General features: G+C 39.4%; 1 long non-coding RNA gene across 1 annotated transcript in view; it reads right to left on the bottom strand.

Annotated features, from left to right (window-relative positions):
* Positions 1-14,997: 14,997 nt before the first annotated feature.
* Positions 14,998-21,691, bottom strand: part of LOC138756323 (uncharacterized) — a 48,322-nt gene continuing 41,628 nt past the window's right edge. Inside the window, exon 2 of the long non-coding RNA XR_011352991.1 lies at positions 14,998-15,330. This is a non-coding gene — a long non-coding RNA (uncharacterized lncRNA). The remainder of the gene's footprint in view (positions 15,331-21,691) is intronic.

Raw genomic sequence — 21,691 nt, 5'->3', positions numbered from 1 at the left:
TCCATTCCTTTCAGCATTCGAAATGTTTCTATGAGATCTCCTCTCATTCTTCTGTACTCCAATGAATAGAGTCCAAGAGTCACTAAATGTTCCTCATATGTTAGCCTTGCATTCCTGGAATCATCTGGTAAATCTTCTCTGTATTCTCTCCAAAATTATTGCATTCTTTCCAAGATAAGGGGCCCAAAACTGCATACAATACTCCAAATTAGGTCTTACCAGTGCCCCATAGAGCCTCTTCAACACCTCTTCAATCTTATACTCTATTCCTCTTGAAATGAATGCCAACACTCCATTTACTCTCTTTTTTTTTTACTGCTGATCCAGCCTGCTGGTTAACTTTTATGTTAGCTGTACAAAGACCCTCAAGTCCCTTTGCACTTTTGAATTTTGAATTTTCTCCTCATCCAAATAATAATCTGCCTATTTATTTCCTCTTCTAAAATGTACAACTGTATATTTCTCAACATTGTATCTCATCTGCCATTTCTTTGCCCACTCTCCCAAGGTGTCCAAGTCTCTCTACAACCTTTCGGTTTCTTCAACACTTCCTGCTCCACCACCCATCTTGGTGTCATCTGCAAACTTCGCCACAAAACCATTCAATCCATACCTTACATCATCGATATACATTGTAAAAAGAAATGGCCCAAACACCGACCTCTGCAAATCTCTTGGTGCCTGCCACATTGACCACCACCAGTGGGCTGATATCTCCTCAAACCGTGCATCTTGGCGCCTCACAGTTTGGCGGGCAGCAACCTCCTTTGAAGAAGACCGCAGAGCCCACCTCACTGACAAAAGGCAAAGGAGGAAAAACCCAACACCCAACCCCAACCAACCAATTTTCCCTTGCAACCGCTGCAATCGTGTCTGCCTGTCCCGCATCGGACTTGTCAGCCACAAACGAGGCTGCAGCTGACATGGACTTTTTACCCCCTCCATAAATCTTCGTCCGCGAAGCCAAGCCAAAGAATGTTCTTATCTACAGAAGAAAACTGAATAAACTATCCAGTGGCTTGTGGCTCAGGCTACATAATGCCTAATGCAACAGCCTAATGAAGCGCAAGTCCCAACTGAAGTTTTATTATATTTTCTGTAAATAGGAATTTTTTTTTAACCACACCCATTACCTTCACCCAGAAGGGGATTGGGACACGATGATTTCATTCTCCTTGCATTCCTCCAACATTCAGGCTATCAAGTGAACACCCTACAGAAGGCAATCAATTAGTCTGCCTCTGCTCTGGGACTGAAAGCTGTGAGGAGCCAGCTCCACCTCCTGCCAGACTTTATAAAAGCATCTGTAATTGTCCTAGTCTTGAATGAGTAAAAGCACAAAAGAACTTGGGGGGGGGGGGGGGGGAGGGAAGGAGGGGGATCTCAGCAGGTCTCGCAGTGTCCATAGGAGGCAAAGATACATAACCAATGTTTCAGCCCTGAGCCCTCTTCCCCAAATTTCACTCTGGACATGAATGAAGGAAGCCTCAACTGCCGATTCTTTGTGCAGATGTTGACCTGCCCTCACCATTTCCAGCAATTCTGTTTCACTTCCCTGCAGTGGCAATGATTTTGCTTTATATGTCACTTATTTCGAATCACATTCGCACCAGAATTTAAAATAGTGCATGCAAGCTGAAGGATTTTTTTTCCCCCAAAGTGAATGTTCAGTTCAGCAGAGATTCATATTCAAGTCTGGTACACATTGGATTGGGCAAGTGACACGATCATTTCATTTCATGAATTAATAAATTAAATTCATTATGTTAAAATACAGTTCCTAATTTTGCATGTTTATACATTTCAAAGGCATAGAAAAGATGTTATAAAAATGTATTTGAAAGAATAGGAATGACCCAATGGCTGATCCAAACCTTATCTCCAGCTAACAATCGTTTCCAGTAGTTGTGAACATTTCAATTGAATCTGGCACCAACATTCTTCAGGGAAGAGAGCACCAGATTCTACCAAGTACAAAATTATTCCCTTATTTTGCATTATTGAGGCCAGACTCAAGCTGGTGCTGGAATCTTCTATAAAAATATAGAAGCAGGACGAGGCCATGCAAATCATTATACTTGTTTAACAGGATAGTGGTTGATCTTTAACATTAACGCCACCTTCCGGCTCTAACATCAGATCCCTTGATTCTCTCAGTGATCAAATATCTGTAATTCTCTATGTTGACAATACTCAGCAATTGCGCCTTCTGGTGGAGAATTCTAAAGATTCAAAATCATCCCTGTCCTGAACACACATCTCTTATTTTTAGACTATGACCATTGCTCAGGTGCACCCCAGCCAGGAGAAACATCATCCCTGCATCTAGCCAGTCAAGTCTCACAGAAATGTTATTAAATGAGATTATTTTTCATTTTTCTCAACTCAAGAAAGCATGGGATCTTAATTCTTAATCTCTCTTCAAAGGAAAAGCCCTTTCTGCCAAACCACAACGCTCCTAGAAAACAAGAAATGACACACCAAAATGCTTGAGGAACTCAAATGGTCTTTCAACGCCCATAGAAGACAAAGATATTGCCACCATTTTGGGCCTGAGCCCTTCTCCAAGGAATTATGAGAATGAGCAAACAGGAAATCTCAGGATATAGACAGTGCTGGCTGGGGGAGGAATTCACACCAACAAAAGGTGTTAATTGGATATGATACTGTCATGATAATGAATATGTATGAGATGTACCGGAAGTCACGTGGTATGAGAGAGAGATAAGAGTACAAGCAGGAGAACAAAGGAAACTGGAGAATAAAGACTCGGAGAAGTTTACCTGATAAAACTTGTGTTTGATGTTTTATTAACCACATTTCGGGCCACAAATGTGACATTGGCGACGAGGATGGGATAAGCTTGAAGAAAATTAAAGACTAAACAAGATTACAGAGGATTACAGACAACTTCAAGGTGATAAGAATTTTCTCTTTGTCTCAGTACTTTTGGGGCTGGAATATTTCCTCATGGCTGGGGCAGACAGTGACTTTCTAACACATAGTGGAATTGCTCATTTTGACACAACGGGTGATGCAAGCACTAAGTGTGAAGTGGAAGGCATGGCTGGAAGAATTTGAATCCTACGCCAACAGTCGTGGCCTATTTCTAGATACCGGTACAGTTGAACAAAATGCGCAGAGAAGGGCGTTACTTCTTTTTACTGCGGGACCTGCAGTTCGGGAAACATTTAAGACACTTTTGAATACTGGAAGAAAGGATGAGTACCAGAAAGCGGTAGATGCATTAAATGCACACTATGTAGAGACACCGAATGCTACATTTCAACGCCATTTGTTTCGGAGAACGAGACAAGAAGATGGCCAGACAATTGCTCAGTACGTGACGAGACTACGCCAGCTAGCTGTTGGATGCAATTACATGCCAGCTGATTTGGACAACCAATTATTGGATCAAGGCATTCAGAACTGCAGATCAGATAAACTCAGAAGACGTCTACTGGAAAGAGGGAGTGAGTTGGAACTCACCGATGCTTTAGCCATTGCTGCTGCATTAGAGGCTGTTGAAAGGCAATTTCATACCATGACCCTGAAAGACAACTCAAGCCAGCAAATTAAGAGGCTCTCACATCGCCATAACCGGCCAAGATATACGTCGACACAGGACGTGGAGTGTTATCGATGTGGAAACCGAGGTCACTTTGGAAAAGACCCATATTGCCCGGCCAAAGCCAAAGTTTGCAGAAAGTGTGGAGGTAAGGACCACTTTGCAATGAAATGCAAAATCAAGTCCAATGCAGACCAGAAGAGGAAGAGTACAACTTCCAAAGGCAAAGCCTGGGGGAAAGGAAAGTATCCTGGAAAGAAAGATACCATTCGCCAGATAGACGGTGACGATGATGATACCCAGGAGGGACAGAATTGTTACCAATTTACGTTGAATGAAGTACATCATGAGAAGGTCCCAGTGATCATTGGTGGAGTGACAGTGCAGGTCATTGTAGACTCAAGCAGTGACAGTAATGTGATTGATTGACATTTATGGGAGAAGTTGAAAAGGAAAAAGATCATCTGTACCTCAAAGAAGTGTTCCAAGAAACTGTATCCATATACAGCAACCAAGCCATTGCAGACCATTGGATGTTTTACTGCAACTGTTGAAGCTGGAGATAAGTACACTGAAGCAGAGTTTATGGTCATAGAAGAGAGGGGAGAACCATTGTTGAGTAGAAGCACAGTGCAAGACCTGGCAATACTTCATATTGGAGCTTGTGTCAATTCAATTCAGTCAAACGTGAATATGAAGCAAGAATTCCCCGCAGTCTTCCAAGGAGTAGGAAAGCTGAAAGGTCGACAATTGAAGCTAGCGGTAGATGAAATGGTCAAACCCAAGGCGCAACCAATGCACCGAACTCCGTTTGGACTTCGTGGGAAAGTCGAAGCCAAAATTAAAGAATTGATCGAACAAGACATTATTGAACCGGTGGAACATTCGACACAATGGGTCAGTCCCGTAGTGATTGTGCCCAAACAAAAGGGTGACATAAGACTATGTGTTGACATGAGAATGGCCAATGAAGCTATAATTAGAGAACGATACCCTATACCAAAAGTGGAGGAAATACTTCAAGAACTAACTACCAGCAAGGTATTCTCAAAAATTGATCTGAAATTGGTCCAGATGCATGATGGAGGACCAAGAATCATTGCCTATGCCAGCAGATCATTATCAGATGTGGAAAGAAGATACTCTCAGGCAGAGAAAGAAGCACTTGGACTTGTATGGGCCTGTGAGAGGTTCCATGCATATTTATATGGCAATGAATTTGAACTCATCACAGATCATAAGCCATTAGAGGTAATCCATGCACCTAGATCCAAACCATGTGCCAGAATAGAGAGATGGGTACTCAGACTACAACCCTACAAATATAAAGTAATCCACATTGCAGGGAAAGCAAACATTGCTGATCCGCTGTCCAGATTGGTGAAGGATGGTGGTCCACAATCCAAGTCAGAATTGGGAACAGAAACAGAGAGCTTTGTACGCTTCGTAGCTATTCAGTCGACACCGAAAGCTGTGACTACGAAGGAGGTCGAGAGAGAATCCGAACGTGATCCAGAACTCATGGAAGTAAGAGAATGCATACAGAGTGGACAATGGGACAAGTGTACTCACAAAGCTTACATTCCCATTAGAGATGAACTTTGTTGCATCAGACAATGTGTATTAAGAGGTTGCAGACTGGTGATACCGCAAAGATTGAGACCGAAGATCGTACCCTTAGCGCATGAAGGACACATAGGCATTGTTGGAACCAAGCAAAACCTCAGGACCAAGGTATGGTGGCCAGGTTGTGATAAAGACGCAGAGAAATTTGTTAAAACTTGTCACGGATGTCAAATCACAAGTAGGAGTAATCCGCCAGAACCGATCCGGAGTACGCAACTCCCGACAGGACCATGGATCGACGTAGCTGTTGATTTTCTTGGACCTTTACCGATGGGTGAATCAATTATGGTAATGATAGATTACTACAGCAGATACTATGAGTACGTGGTGTTGAAGTCCACAACCACTGAAAAAACAATACAAGCATTAGCAGAGATATTCACAAGATATGGATTACCTGTTACATTATACTCTGACAATGGTCCACAATTCATTTCAGAGACATTTGCAGAATACATGAGGACCACAGGTATCCACCATCATAAAGTAACTCCTAAATGGCCGCAAGCCAACGGAGAAGTAGAGAGTCAAAATCAGTCCATTGAAAAACGATTGAGGGTTGCACACGCAGAAGGACAATATTGGCAAGAAGCATTGCTATCTTATGTGGCTGTATCGAGCAACGCCTCATGCAACCACTGGAAAAAGTCCTGCAGAAGCATTTTTTGGGAGAAAAATCCGCACAAAAATGCCAGAAATAAAGGAAATCCGAGACGACCAGGAGATGAGGGACCACGATGCTGAAAAGAAAGGTGCAGCAAAGCTGTACACAGATTCGAAACGTGGAGCCAAGTACTCAGACATCATGCCAGGAGATAATGTTCTAGTGAGGCATGAAACTGGTGGTAACCTAGACACACCTTTTTACCATCAATCCTATACTGTCGTATCCAGAAGTGGCATTATGGTGACAGTCAAGTCTCCGACTTGGGTCCTGTATAAGAGAAATGTATCAGGTGTAAAAAGGTACCAGTCCAGAGATACATCGAGCGAAGAGGTTGAAAGGCCAATACGAGATGCTGAAACTGAGAGACCTAATGATGTTCCAGAGGCAGTTACCAGCACTCCTGATGAAGTGACTAGAGCGCCAGAAACACCCGAAGCCGTGGCGAGCAGTATGTCAGACGCTGAGAGTGAACAACCGAGAAGCAACGACAATATCACAGGCAGGCCGAAACGAAACCGGAAACCGCCCAAACGATACGAAGACTTTGTGCCATAGTTTTAATAAGAACTTTGGGACAGTATTTTAATCTTATATCATAAAGTGCATGTATGAGTGCTGTAGGAAGTAAATTTTATGTAGTTGAGTTATAGTATTACCATTAGTTACGATGTTTGTATGTTTCCGAGGGATATTGATAAGTGAAGGTAAAGTTTATTTCTGATTAAAGGAGGGATGTCATGATAATGAATATGTATGAGATGTACCGGAATTCACGTGGTATGAGAGAGAGATAAGAGCACAAGCAGGAGAACAAAGGAAACTGGAGAATAAAGACTCGGAGAAGTTTACCTGATAAAACTTGTGTTTGATGTTTTATTAACTTCACATTTCGGGCCACAAATGTGACAGATACAGTAATAGAGAATATGTAGGTGAGGGCAGAGTTGATGGTGGTAGAAGGAAAGCCAAGTTGTTTGAAGGAGGAGGATATCTCTGATGATCTCACATGGAAGTCCTCATCCTGGGAACAGATGCGATGGAAACAGAGGATTGACAGAATGGAGTGGAATCCTTACAGGTGACAGGGGGTAAAAGGTGTAGTCAAGATAGCTGTAGGAGTCAATGGGTTTGTAGAAGATGTCAGTCGAGAGTTTGTCTCCTGAGATGGAGATAGAGATAAAAAAAAGGACCAAGTGAATTTGAGGTTAGGGTGGAAGTTGGCAGCATTTTACGCACGTATCAGCCCTGGCCTCCTCCGCTCCCACCTGCAATAAGGACAGGTTTTCTCTTGTCCTCTCCTTCCACCCCAGCAACCTCCTCATCAAACACATCCTCCTTCGCCATTTCCGCCACCTATTACATGATCCCACCATTAGATACATATTCCCCTCTCCTCCCCCCTCGGCCTTCCGCAGGGACTGCTCAACCATGAATTCCTTGTCCACTACTTCCTCCCCATCAATCATCCCTTGGGACTTACCCCTGTGACTGCAGGAGATGCTCCATTTGCACCCACATCTCCTCCCTCACCACCATTCAGGGCCTCAAACAGTCCTTCCAAGTGAAGCCACATTTCACTTGTGAATCTGAAAGGGTCATCTACTGCATCTGGTGCCTCCATTGTGGTCTCTTCTACATCAGTGAGTCAGGTGCAGTGTGGGAGATCACTTTATTGAGAAGCTCAGCTCTGTCTCCCACAATAACATGAATCTCCCAGTGACAATGCATTTCATTCCCTTGCTAACATGTCCGCCCATGGTCTCATGCACTGCCAGACTGAGACCATCCACAAATTGGAGGAACAACACTTCATAATCCATCCAGGCACCTTTGAAATATTGCATTTACATCAACTTCTCTGGCTTTCATTAAACCCCCCTCACTTCTTCCCCTGTTGCCTTCCCCTGCTCCGTCTATCTTCTCCCTTTTCACTCACCTTTCGTTCAGACAGAACCAATTCTCACCTCTCCCTGATCATATCCACTGAACACCTTTTGTTGTTCTGGTCTCCTCCCCCAGCCGGCACTGTCTATATTCTGAGATTTCCTGCTTCAGGTTCATTCTGCTTATTCCTTGAAGAAGGGCTCAGGCCAGAAACAATGGCAAAATATCTTTGTCTCCAATGGACGCTGCAAGACCAGCTGAGTTCCTCCAGCATTTCGGTGTATTTTTTGCTACAATCACAGCATCTGCAGACTTTGGTTTCGTTCACTTAGAAAAGAGTTTGGAGAACCTTCATTACAGGGCCCCTATTGCAGGTATACATTTCCTTAGGTCAGGAAGTGGATCTGAACACATTGCTGTAGGTGTGGTTTCACCTGAATTTCTTAATAACAATCTTATAAATTCCTTTATCATTTCATGTCACTTAATTAGATCTGTCTGAGAACCATAGAACATTACAGCACAGAATCAGGCCCTTTGGCCCTTCTTTCTAGTCTCTGCCAAACTATCATTCTGCCTTGTCCCACTGACCTGCACTTAGTCCATCACTCTCCATCCAGGTATCTAAAATTTTCTTAAAAGTCAAAATTAAGCCTGCATTCATCACTTCAACTGGAAGCTCGTTTCACACTCCCAACATGTGAAGCAATTCCCCCTTACCTTCTCCCTAAACTTTTCCCCTTTCACACTTAACCCATGTCCTCTGGTTTGTATCACACTTACCCTCAGTGGAAAAATCCTTCTTGCATTTACTTCATCTATTTCCCTCATAATTTTGAATACATATATCAAATCCCCCTCATTCTTGTGCACTGAAAGGAATAAAGTCCTAACCTGTTTAACCTTTGCCCGTAACTCAGTTCCTGATGTCCGGGCAACATCCTAGTTAATCTTCTCTGCTCTATTTCAATCTTATTGATATCTTTCCTGTGGTTAAGTGACCAAACATGCACACAATATTTCAAATTTTGACTCACCAATGTCTTATACAACTTTACCATAACATCCCGACTCCTATATACAACACTTTGATTTATGAAGACCAATATGCCAAAAGCTCTTTTTACAATCCTATTGACCTGTGATGCCACTTTCAGGGAATTATGTTTCTGCACTCCCAGATCCTTCAGGTCTACTGTAATCCTCAGTGCCCTATCATTTACTGTGTATGTACTTTCTTGGCTTGTTCTTTCAAAAGACAACACCTCACACGTCTGCAATAAATTCCATCTGTTATTTTTCCTGCTGGTCCAGATCCCTCTGCAACCTTTGAAAACCTCCTTCACTGTCCACAACACCTCCAATCTTGATGTCATATAAAAACTTGCTGATCCAATTTATCACATTATAATCCAGATCATTAATATAGATGACAAACTGCAATGATTCCAGCACTGATACCTGAGACACACCATTAGTCACAGGCCTCCAGTCTGAGAAGCAATCATCCACTACCACTCACTGGCTTTTCCCATATAACCAATATCAAATCCAGTTTACTACCAAGTTTTTGAACCTTCCTGACTGACTTCCCATGTGGCAGCTTGTAAAAGGACTTACTAAGATCTATGTATTACAGCATCTATAATATTTTCATCAACAACTTTCCTGGTAACCTTCTCAAAAATCTCTGCAAGATTGGTTAAACCCAACCTACCATGCACAAAACCATGTTGGCTATCCCTAATCATTCCCTGGCCATCCAAATAATTGTATACCTGATCTTTTAGGAGAGCTTTCAATAATTTACCTGCTGCTGACGTCAGGCTCACTGGCCTATAATTTCCAAGGTTACCTTTGGAGCCTTTTCAATGTAACATCATGAACCCTCCAATCCTCTGGCACCTGTACTAAGGACATTTAAAATATTTCTGCTAGAGCCCCTGTATTTTCTACACTAGCCTCCCTCAAGGTCCTAAGGAATATTTTGTCAGACCCCAGAGATTTATCCATCCTTATTTGTTTTAAGACAGCAAGTACCTTCTCCTCTTTAATATGTGTAGTTTCCATGACCTCACTGCTTGTTTTCCTTCCCACAACTCAATAGCAGTTTCCTGAATAAAGACTAATGTAAAAAAAACATTTAAGATCTCCCCTATTTCTTTTGGCACCATACATAACCAACCACTCTGATCTTTGTGGGGACTAATGTTGTCCCATACTATCCTTTTGTTTTTAATACAGCTGTAGAAACCTTTAGGGTTTTCCTTCATATTGTCTGACAAAGCAATCTCATGTCTTCTTTTAGCCTTCCTGATTTCTTTCTTTTTTATGAATATTTTATTTAAATCAATACATATATGATCATTATAACAGTTAGTATCAAATCACAATGTTAGAGTTTACAAATATAGTAAAAGAGAAAAAACAACTTAAACAACTAAAAAAGCTATGAAAGCTAAAAAAAAAGCAACTAAACCCTCCCCCCAACACTTATTAATCCTAATAACTAGAATCTAAATCTAAAGTACATAAAAGCATAACTGTATATTAACTTGGATTGCTTCAGATGACACTCAAGGATCTCAAAAAGAACATTCTTCCAAAAACTATTACCAATTTTCAGGAAAAAATCTTCACTGGTTTGGAGAATTCAAAACAGGGAGAAAAAAGTTATAATTTTAATCTCATTATTCTAGCGTATGGCTCCAAACTTGTAAAAGTACTGAATATTTACCCCTTAGATTATATGTAATTTTCTCTAAAGGAATACAACTTTGAATCTCTGTATGCCATCTTCCTTTTTTATTTTCACACTATGATCCATACTGACCAAAATACACACAAACATTTCCCTCTTGAATATGCAGAGTCATTTTCTCCCCTTTTCCCCCTTCTCTTCCTTCCCTCCTTCACCCCCCCCTCCCCACCCACTCAACGTTCAACATATATGATACCTTAAACCCATTAAACAATGTCATCACACAATGAAAATAAACAAGAAAATTGTTTCATCTACTTTTACATACTGGGTCAGTTCATTTTGTCTTCTCATTCTGTCATTTTAGGTGGTGGAGAGCCGCGGTAGGACTTCTCTGTTGTGTTCCATGTACGGTTCCCAAATTATCTTCCTAATGTTAATGAGACATCTGATTTCCATGTAACAGCAATACATTTCCTTGCCATTACCAAAACTAACTTAACAAATTTAAATTGAAAATCTGATAGAGATAATTTAGGAGTTATATTCTCAAAATTTCCCAGCAATAATATTTCAGGATTTAATGGAAAAAACAACTCTAACAGAAATCCAAAAAGATTTAACCTTTCAACAAGACAATGCAGAAAAAACAAAAGTTCCAACAACCTTTCCACATCTAAAACATTGATCCAAATGTATCCGACCTCCATCTGTTCAACTTTTGAGGTGTAATATATAACTGATGTTAAAAATTGTAATGGAATTATCTATACATTATATTCATAGAATTGGGCATAACTTCTTTACATAAATCTTGCCAAACATGTTGATCTGTTGATATACTTAGATCTTGTTCCCATCTTTCCTTTGAATTAAACAAACCTAATTTAGGTGCTTTTTCTTGTAACAACATGTATGCTATTGAAATGAATTTTTTTTAGAACAGATCATCATTGATGGAATGACTAAATCTGAAAGATAATTTAAGATCATATCAGATCCTAATTTCTCTCTTAAATAAGCTCTAATTGAAAGTAACAAAAAAGCCTATGTGGAGGAAGATCATACTTAATGTTTAATTCATCAAAAGACATCAGTCATTATCATAACAATATTCCAATCTATAAATTCCTATATTATTACAAATATTTAAAAAATGGTTACCTTTAGAAAAAATTGAGAGGATTAATTAATGGTGTTTTTAAACAATAAAATATTTCCACCAATTTTTAATTTAACTTTATTACAAATATTAAGCAAATGCTTCAATATTGTGCATCTTTATCCATTGTTAATAACTTTGGTTCCCATTTATAAATGAATTCTTCAGGAATAGTTTCTCCAATTTTGTTTAATTCAATTTCCACGCAAGATGGTTTAGTTTTCCCAAGTCAAGAAACAAGAAATCTTAATTGCGCTGCTTTATAATAATTCTTAAAATTAGGAAGTTGGTAATCCTCCTAATTCATATTTCCATGATAATTTTTCTAATGATTTTCTTGACATTTTTCTTTTCCAAACAAATTTCCAAACTTGCTTATTTAAATCTTGAAATTTTTTTTGAGGTATAGAGATAGGTAAAGACTGAAATAAATATTGAATTCTTGGAAAAATATTCATTTCAATACAATTAACTCTTCCAATTAAGGTAATTGGTAAGTTCACCCACTTTTTAAAATCTTCATCTATCTTTTTAAATAATGGAATATAATTTAGTTTATATAATTTTTTCAAATTATTATCAATATGTATACTTAAATATTTAATCAGTGCATATACCTAAATATTTATACCTAAGATACAAGCAAATGTTAAATATATATATTTATGTTGTATGCAATTTATGTTGTATTTGACAAACTATAACAGGAATACAGGACATGTAAGAGCCAAAATGTGCATACTTATCTTGTTAGTCGGTCATCTTGATTCCTATGCAAATGTGTGTTTTTGGTAGGCACATGAGTGGTGGGTTCGCAGATTGGAAATCTGATGGTGCATGCGTGAGAGTTAAGTGCACTGACGATATTGAATTCACATCCTTAACTCACACGCATGCACCACAGAACTCCAATATGCAAATTCACCATGCGTGTGCCTACCGAAGACTTGCACATTCACGCAGGAATCAAGATGGCCGACTATATTTGCATATTTTGTCTCTTACATGTCCTGTAATAGTTTGTGAAATACAATATAAATCACATAAATTTTATATATTTTATTTATATTTTTTACAACTTTGGTTATAATTGCAATGTTCATAAGTTGCATAGGTTGAAAGTTGGGGACTACCTGTACATATCTTTTCTTGAGTACAGTTTGCACGAAAAAAAGATAGAAAATCTGCCTTGCACACAGGAAAAGAATCTCAGGGTAGTATGTGATGTCATTTCTGTTCTCTGACAATAAACCTGAACTTTGAACATTAAATAATGATCTTATCAAGAGATGCCATGTGATTCCATTCATAACAATGTTTTACACAGGAATGCAAGAAATTATTTTTTGATCTGAAAATCTGTCAGCCAGACTTCAACTCTCAGCTACACTTAATAGAGTTTGTGTGATACTTTATATAATAAAGTATGATGCCAATTGAGCTACCAAAAACAAGTCTGTATTTAATGCCCCAGCTCTGATCTCCCTGAAACCTTTCACACAATCAACATTATTCCTCTGTTTTATGTTCTATGTTTCCATGTTTTTTTTCTCAAGTGCCCTTTGAAGATTAAAATTGCATTCCTTCACCTTGGTAACTATTGTAACGTTGCCACATTCTCACTTTCTAATTTCCTTAATCAGAAATGTACTTCTTCAATTTAAAGTGTAAAGTTTCTGCTGAGCATGTTGTCACCTCTCCAACTTGTCCATGACATCCTTTGATATTTTGCAATCTCCCTCACTATTTAAAGATGTGTTTAACCTCTCTATGGCTGCAGGATCCGATGGATCTGGAGAACACAGTACACAGGCTGCTATGATTCTAAGGTATAACCTTCATTCCAAGAGTTCATGCTGCACATGGATATCAAACGTTGAGGAAGTACAAGAGTATTTGCAGAAACTATACACAAAAATCAATAAATATTACAACACAATAGTAATTTACAGCAAAATAATCTCATTGTCATCCCAGTGGTATGGCTGCAGATATTCTAAAAGGGCCTGCACCCTACCCAACTTGCTTTGGAGAAACAAAACACAGATTGGGTGACCATTTCACTGAACACCTGTGTTCTATCTATGGTCTAACTTTGAGCTCCCAGATACCAACCATTTCAATTCCCCTCAGCTTTCCCGCACAAATATATCTGCCTTTGGCCATCACTTACCATGGTGTGTCCAAATACAAACTTGAGGAGAACTGAGTATATTCCGCCCAGACAGCCTTAAACCCAATGGCATGAACATTGATTTTTCTAATTTTGGGTAACTCTCACCTTTCTGGTTGCACCATTTCAGTCTTCTTTACATACTTCTGTTGTCCTTTTTCTTTCTCTAATCCCTCCCCTCCAAGTGGTCTCTCCTTCTACCCATCTCTCCACCTTTTTCCTTTTTTCTTTCACTCCCTTGATATACTTTAGACTCGATAAAGGGACACAACCCAAAATGTTAACAGACCATCCGTGCATGCAGCTTGACCCATTGTGGTCCTCCAGCTTCTCATTAAAAAAAAAATACATGTTTAAAAAAATGTTGGTCCAGAATGTGTCTCAAGATGTTAAAGTTAACATTTATTTTCACTAAATACCTAATGCAGTGAGCATGGTTCTTGTACATACAGACTAACAGATGATCCCCAACATGGTCATTATCTGAACACTATTACAGTGCCAGCAATTAGCATTCGAATCCGGCACTGCCTGTAAGGAGATTGTACATCCTCCTTGTGTCTGCGTGGTTTTCCTCTGGATGCTCCAGTTTCCTCTCACTCTTCAAAACACAAGGGGGTTGTATGTTAACTGGGGTACTTGGGCAGCATGGGTTTGAGGGCCAGAATTCATACAGACATGTAAAGAGCACAATTTACAGCATAAAGAATGATGAAATGAAAGATCATTTAGCAGCAAGGGGTGCATGACATCACTCTTATGGTGTTCATTCAGGAGCCTTAGAGCTGCAGGCAAGAAATTGTCTTTTAAACCTGATGGTGCATGTTTTCACACACCTTCTCCAGCAGGAGAAGAGAGTATGTCAAGGAAGTGATGGATCTTTCAGTATGTGGGCTGACCTTCCTTGGCAACGATGTTAAGAACTGGAATTAACCATAGAAAAATGAAGTACCTTTGTTTAAGGATTTGCTTTTTAGGCATTCGTGAAGTTATCCATCACCAGTATGAGCATCATCTTAAATCACAGGCAGGGAAAGTGTTTTCCTGAAAATGAACAGCATTCTAAGTATGTGCCTTTAGAGGGCACCAGACTTACTTTTGTATGAACATGCCTTGCTCTTGCCTTTTGAGGATAGTCATATTTGTTAAAATAGAAATATCAATTTTAAAATATTTTAATTAAATTATATTTCAAAAAAATCAAATTGATATTGAATTTCAAATTGCAACATGTTTTACTCAGATTTTATTTAGTTTTAATTCACTTGTACGTACCTCCAACAAAAGAGAGATAATACACACAGAAAAATTGCTTTTGTTATAAAAGCAATGACATGTCATAAATGATAGGTAATAAAATATGAAATACCATGGTATGCTGGTAAATTACAACATGTTTACAATTGTCCAATCCAATGCAAACCCCCATGTCAATGGGGGAGGGAGGAGGGTGATAGGTTGGGGGGGGGGTATATCGTCAAAGCATCTGTGCAGTGACACAAGGACCATCTGCACCTTAACATCCCCTTGAAATTCTGCCATGTCAATCCTGCAAATGTAAATATAAACAAAATTAGTGTTCTATGTTTACTTATTTGCTGGAGAAAAATACTACTTTACACAATAACACAGAATACATAAGAAAGAGTTCTGAGACACAGGCAATATTTTGTAAACTAAAACCTAATTTTACCCATTTCCTGAAAGATGTCATGACTAGCCATTTCAGTTCATATGTGGATCAAACAAAGAATGCAATTTCTGCCTGCAACCCGATTAATATTGGTGCTTGGATCTCATTTGCATTAAGCAGCGAGCTGCCAGCATTAATCAAACTGCTTAGAGGCAGCTTGCCACTTCCAAGGGTAGAGGAGAGAAGCCAATTTGTAAATCTGAAAGGCGGGGGCCATTGAAAAAAGTGAGGACATCTGCAAAGGTAGACAGTTTCTTAGCAAGGCAGCAGGTGAGATGGCATCAGGTGGTCATCCTCGAGGAGTGAACAATTGAGGTAGTCTGCCTTTATTCACAAAGAAGGTAGTGGTATTGAGTCCAGCTCACGAGCCTCTGTGTAGCTGACCTTGCGCTGCACTCCAGTAGTAAAGAGTGGAGAATGAAGGCCTGCCATAATAATGTGCAGAGTACTTTTCTAAATATTCCCCTCGAGGTTGCTTTATACAGCGGTGGGTGTGATCAATGTAGTGACGAAGAAATTATTTCAAGAGCAACCAAGGCTTCCGTAAATGTATTGAAGTGAATATCACACTGGCGACTGAGATTTGCCCAAGTCAGACACTGGCAAAACCAAAGTGGATCAGGTGAGCAGATCCAAAATTGCCCAATGAGTTATCATGCATCGGTTGTTCATTAACATTGAGAGCAGTAGATTAACCAAAAGTATCTCCTCTCCCCTCCCTCCCACCCCACTTGCAGATTGCCTCACCGTAGCATCAGCATGCTTAACTCAAGCATGGATTCAAGCTGAACGATACTCCTGACACCCTTTGTACATCTTGGAATGGACCAGAGGCAAAATAATATTGGGTTTCAGTCAGCATGGATCAGCTCAGGTTCTGTTCCAGGAGGTGTTGTAACATTGTCACAACCTCCAACAAAATGATTCTCCTCTGGGAACTTATTGGAATGCTCTCCTGGGTCACTACACTCCTCAGATAAGGTGAGGACCCTGGTAACTGGAGCTTTGTTTCCTCCTATAAACCAGTACCTGCACCTCAGGAAAAAAAAAAGACACTGCTTATGAAGGAGATTATCTTCTATTTCACAAAAATGGACCCTTGCCGTGACAAATCATTACTCTGGGTCAACTTCTGTTTAAAAAATAATAAATCCTTCTACTGACACATCATTAAAAAGCCTTTGTACTTCACATCGAAATGCAATACCTAATGCTTTGGTGGTATGGGGGAGGGGTGGCTGCAGCCCATTTCGCACTGCCAACCCTCCTAGAAAATGGGTAAACTTAGCAGGTGTGCAGTCCCCAGCAAGCCGTTCACACTGAATCATGAATTTTCTATATCTCTTGGATCTAAGGGAAGCCCCACCTCCAGCAGTATCACGTACTCGAATGGCAGTAAAATCGTAGTGGGAATAAAACTCAATGTATAAAAGACAATGGGAAAATCTATGGAAGTAGGTTTCAAACTTGGGAAAACTCATAGACCAGGTTGTCATTATTCCTTGAACAATAGAAAATAATAGCTATTTACATAGCATTACACTGTATTAGGTATTATAAGTAATCTTGAGATGATTTAAAGCACAGGTACATGCCGACAGCCCCACCAGCCATGCAGTGAATTATAACTGTGCAGACAGTGGGGCTGTCAGCATGGCCAGTGGAACCGTCAGAGCATACCTGTGCTTTAAATCATCTCAACATTACTTATACTACCAGCCTGACGCAAGCACGCAGGCACTAACGTCACTAATGGCTCCCAGCAATTCAAGTCGACCATTCGCAACACCACAGTGTGATTAATGAGTCAACTCCACTGCATTCTGACATTTCCCCCACCAAGAGTCAGAGCCCAGTTGAATTTTACCTGCCCCGCCCAGTTTGGACCTTTCACACCAGTAGATTACCTGCTAGGGACTCGCTAAATTGGCCAGTTCAACCCATTTTATCTAGCGGTGTGAAAGGGGCTAAATGAGTTGAATGACCACTTTGTCCATTTTGTGGACAATTAATTTTTCTGGTCCTAGAATCATTAAATATCTTTAATACTGATGAAAGTCTATAGAAGATTGGATCTCCATGGGTTTTGGGAACAAACCTTCTAAATATAGCCATCTCTGGGTTCTGAATGCTTGACCCATTGACACCCATGCAATAGAATGAGCTTGCATAATATTATTAGATGCAGAAGTCTGTTAGGCATACATAATTTGTTCCTTTGAATGGCAGTCTCTCTCTCTCTCATCATTGTTCTTTCTAATCAGTCTTACTGTGATTGCAGAGTAACCATGTCATGTTATTTTTATTTTATGGCCAAAATCAACTTATGGACATCTGTAAAAATGGAACCTATTTGTTACATAACGATGGCCTGGAGCACTATTTTCCTGGCTGAAGAACATATTTCTGTGTTGTCCAACTCGGTGACTGCATGACTGACTCTTTTAGAATTTCTGAAGATAAAAAATGAAATCTGAAATAAAATTAGATCAGGCAGCATCAATGGAAAGAGAAAGGGAGATAATGTTCTAATTGAATCCAGCCACCATCTTCCAGATATCCAAGAGGGCAATAATAACAGGACTCAATGGCTACAGCCTGTGGCACTGACCTCCACCATTATGAAATGCTTCAAGAGTCTGGTGATGGAACACATCAGAGGACACATCCCAGAGAGCTGGTCCCATTACAATTCGCCTATAGAAAGAAACCATTCCATTCACTCCTTCCTTGCCCACCCGAAGAACGAGACCTCATATGCCAGACTGCTGTGCATCGACTTCAGCTCAGCATTTAATATGATCATTCCCCCAGGAGGCTGGTGGAGAAGCTGTCCATGCTGGAATACCCCTCTCTGTAACTGGATTCTGGACTTCCTTTCAAAAAGACCATGTCTGACAAGGTCAGTAGTAGAATGTTGAGCATCGTCATGCTGACCACTGGTGCACCTCAGGCTGTGTGCTCAGCCCATTCCTGTGCATGTGACTGACCAACAAATACATCACCAGATCCAGCTTCAACAGCATCATCAAGTTTGCAGATGACACAACTGAAGTTGGCTTCATCAGCAACAACGATGAGTCGCTCCACAGAGAAGAGATGGAAAAAACTTTTGAAATGGTGCAAGAGTTGAAGATTGCTGTTGGCTAATACTGCTTTGTGTTAGGTTTGACCAGGTTTCGAATCTAGTGCTGTCTGAGGAGTTTCAATTATGTTCTCCTCCTGTCTGCATGGGTTTTCTCCCTATGCTTTGGTTCCTTTACACCCTTCAAAGTGTACTGGGGCTGTAGGTCCATTGGAGTATTGAGGTGGCATGGATCTGTTACTGTGCTGTATATCAAAATTAAATTTAAAAATTAAAGATGAACTCGATAGGAATTAAGTTTAACACTCAAGTCATACCAAATACAAACAGAAATAGCTTGGTTATTGGAGGACTACAATCTGAAATATTGTTGCTGTGCAAGCTCTTAAAGCTCAAGGTCAGTCCATAAACTGACATGGTCAGATATTACCACAAGCTTTTTTAATTATTGGTACAAATCTGTGCATTACCAGTCCAGAGAGATCATTGTTACATTGTATTACTTGGCAAATTGACATTTTTCCATTTCCAGAACTGCTGCAAGTATTGAATCCACATGAAATATTTATGTTTAAAACAAATCTGACAATTAAAATAGGTATTTGAATTGCCAGATATAAGCTGTCTTGAACTCCAATATGTCCAATTTCATTAATATTAAGTCTCCATGTGAAAAGTCAAAAGGGAATATTCATTTCAAACAAAATTACTTTATTTTGATAAATGTTTTTCAATAGATGGTGAGCTCAGGTGCATTGTTGAGCAGGAGGAATTACTGCTTTGATATGTTGCAATGTTTACTCATGAGAATGTTTTCTGCAAAAAAAGAAGCACTGAGGATAAAATGAGAAACACTGATTGTTTCAGTGTATTATATGGTCAAGAGCACAAACTCTTAAATACATCACATACATCCAAGGGCAGGACTATTTATGTTTTGAGGCAAGTTCAGATGTTAGTAGCAAACTGATTTCCGTGCTTTAGCAATTCAGTGCATGGATTATTTTACAAGAATCATTGCCTACTTCCCAGGCTCCTTATTGCCAACTCCAATCAATTTTGCTGCTTTCCTGAGGGTACAGAAGGAGACATAGATGATGTGTTCTCAGAGCCACCTGAACATTTGGCATTGCCCTGTTTATAGTCCCTGGGATTATCAAGTCATTTGACCTGCTGTCAAAGTAGTTTTGTTGCTGCCAAAAGGAGAGGCAATAATATATTCCCAAAATGTGGTATGACATTCAAGATTCCTTCACTGTATTTTATCCAGCCACGAAGGTACATTGTGATTGTGAACGATACATTTCTACAACTACCATCTGGCCCACATTTATCCTGATTAAAGTAATACCAGCCATTTGGAGAACACAGGTGTTGGCAAGGATCAGAATACATGGGTGCCCTGTGGAAAAGCTCAATGTGAATCAACTACAATTAATACAGCTGGTGCCTTGTCAGAAGAAATATCCATTTCATATTTTCTCTAGGGTCATTTCTAATTAAGTATTGCATATGGCTTGAAATCATGTTGTGGAAAGTATGTTATACAAAAATAATGTGCTCTTAGAATATACATTGAATGAAAACAATTTTTTTACATTTTTCAATGATATTATGAGGGGTAACCTGGTGAGTTTTATATTGTGTTATATTATTTAATTGAGAACTAAGCAACATTGTGATTCCCCCATACAAGGGGTTCATAAATCCAGACAGAGATGGGAATCAGACTTAAATATAAGAGTAGATGAGGAAACCTGGTCTGAACTATGTCAGGGTGGTATGACTAACACAATAAATGTAAGATTTAGATTAGTACAATACAATTTTAGGCATCAATTGTATCTCACACCAGAAATTAAATAAATTCAGACTTGTCAGACCGATGTTTTAGATGTGGCAAAGAGGTAGGAACTTTTTTTTTTTTTTTTTTAAACTTTCAGCCTGGTTATGTTCTAAAGACCAACCTTTTTAAGGTCCGTCTAAGAAATTTCTTTGAGCAGATTACAGGAATTAAATATCACAAAACCCAGAATTTTTTTTTTTTTTAAAACAGGCTAATATTACAGGGATAAGACCTAAATGGAATACATCAAAACATCAAATAGAATTTGTTAAATTACATTTTCTAGCCTCTGCATAGGATGGAAGTTTGATTCACATCTCAGTATGGCACGTTGGAATGCAAAAATACAGTTGTATTCCCCTTGAGAAAATTACCTACAAGAAACAAGTACAACATTTTTACAAGTTTGGCATCCATATTTACAATTTTCAGGTGTAAATCTTGTTTTTTTTTTTATAAACCCTCAAGACCTGTGTTAATCTTCCCCAAAGGATATTAAATCGAATATGAATTTATGATCCGTAGAGTGCGCAGCACTTTTCAGCAATCCATTCTGCTTTATTTTCATCCTTTCCTATTTATTTTTTTCTAGCTTTTCTTTCCATATCTCTTTTTCTTTGGGGTCTTTTCTTGGGTGGGTGGGGGTTGGGGGGCCAGGGTATGATGGACGTGATGCATGGTCAAAATTTTTTAAATAAACTATATAAAGAGTTAGTGATCCCTATTTGCAAATATCAGCGTTTAAGATACAAACCATCTCTCAAATAAAAGTTCCCCATATGGCCAGTTATATAGCATTTTGATTTATAAGAAGCTCAAAGACAACCTGAAATGTTTCCCACCAGATGAAATAACAAGGCAAGTTTATTTGGCCGAAAGGCAAATAAGATTTTTTTTTTTTTTTAAAAAGCATACAATTATGAGGTTTAAAACTGCATACATCAAAACATCCTTTGAGAAATACATTACCTTTGATGATGGTAACCCCAATTCTGACCTCTGGTTCCACTCCACCATTGGCAGGTGAATGCAGGCCTCGGGCTTTCAAAAATCTGAAAGCACTTTGCCTCTCTCCCCCTCCAAGTGACTTCTTGAAGGCTTGATAATCTTATGAACATCTATTCAATGTCTCAATGTTAAATATGTCATACAACTCCACCCCCCCCTCCACCACAAAATCATGTTCTAATGTTCTATTGCTATTAAAAGAGATGCACAATTATATCCAGAATGGAGGACCATCGCCTTCCCAAGATAGTATTATATGGCGAGCTCTCCACTGGCCA

Source organism: Narcine bancroftii, chromosome 3 (genome assembly GCF_036971445.1).
Source record: "Narcine bancroftii isolate sNarBan1 chromosome 3, sNarBan1.hap1, whole genome shotgun sequence".
Lineage (NCBI taxonomy): Eukaryota > Metazoa > Chordata > Chondrichthyes > Torpediniformes > Narcinidae > Narcine > Narcine bancroftii.
Note: the sequence above shows the minus strand (reverse complement) of the source record. Positions and strands in the feature narration are given on the sequence as shown.